This window comes from Carlito syrichta, unplaced genomic scaffold, assembly GCF_000164805.1.
Source record: "Carlito syrichta isolate Samal-C Ts95f unplaced genomic scaffold, Tarsius_syrichta-2.0.1 Scaffold289234, whole genome shotgun sequence".
NCBI classification, from domain to species: domain Eukaryota; kingdom Metazoa; phylum Chordata; class Mammalia; order Primates; family Tarsiidae; genus Carlito; species Carlito syrichta.
Window position 1 is genome coordinate 83,591 of NW_007233330.1, and position 579 is coordinate 84,169.

Below are 579 nucleotides of genomic sequence, written 5' to 3' on the forward strand. Positions count from 1 at the left end.
GACGGCCTCTCCGTGCGGACGTGTGTTCGACGCTAGCCACGGGCTCTAGCGCCAAACCCGCCCTCCTCTTCTCTGTTAGGGAACTGCCGGCTCCTCGGCAAACGGGGGTTTGCTTTCTCGGACGTGAGATGTTCTGGTCGTGTCTTTACCGAAAGATCCCCCGGCAGTGTGCAAATGTGGCCTGCTGCGCCGAGAGGATACGGTGCTGGGGAAAAGCCCCCGGAGTCACCCAGAGTGCTTGCTCCACCGTGTAGAGCTGCCAAAGTGACTATACGGAGTGCTGGAGTCATCCTGCGTATGGGTTCCTAACACCGGGCTAAATCTGCTCCGGAATGGAGTCCAGCTCGTTAACCTAAATTTGCTGAGGAATATGTGTTTTTAAAATGCGGCCCAGCCGGGCTCGGTGGCTCAGCCTGTAATCCCGCGCCTTTGGGAGGCTGAGGTGAGTGGATTGCCTGAGCCCGCGGGTTCGAGACCCGCCTGGGCAGCGAGACCTCATCTCTACAATAAATCAAAAAAAAAAATCAGCCGGGCGTGGTAGCGCATGCCTGTAATTCCGGTTACTTGGAAGGTTGAGGA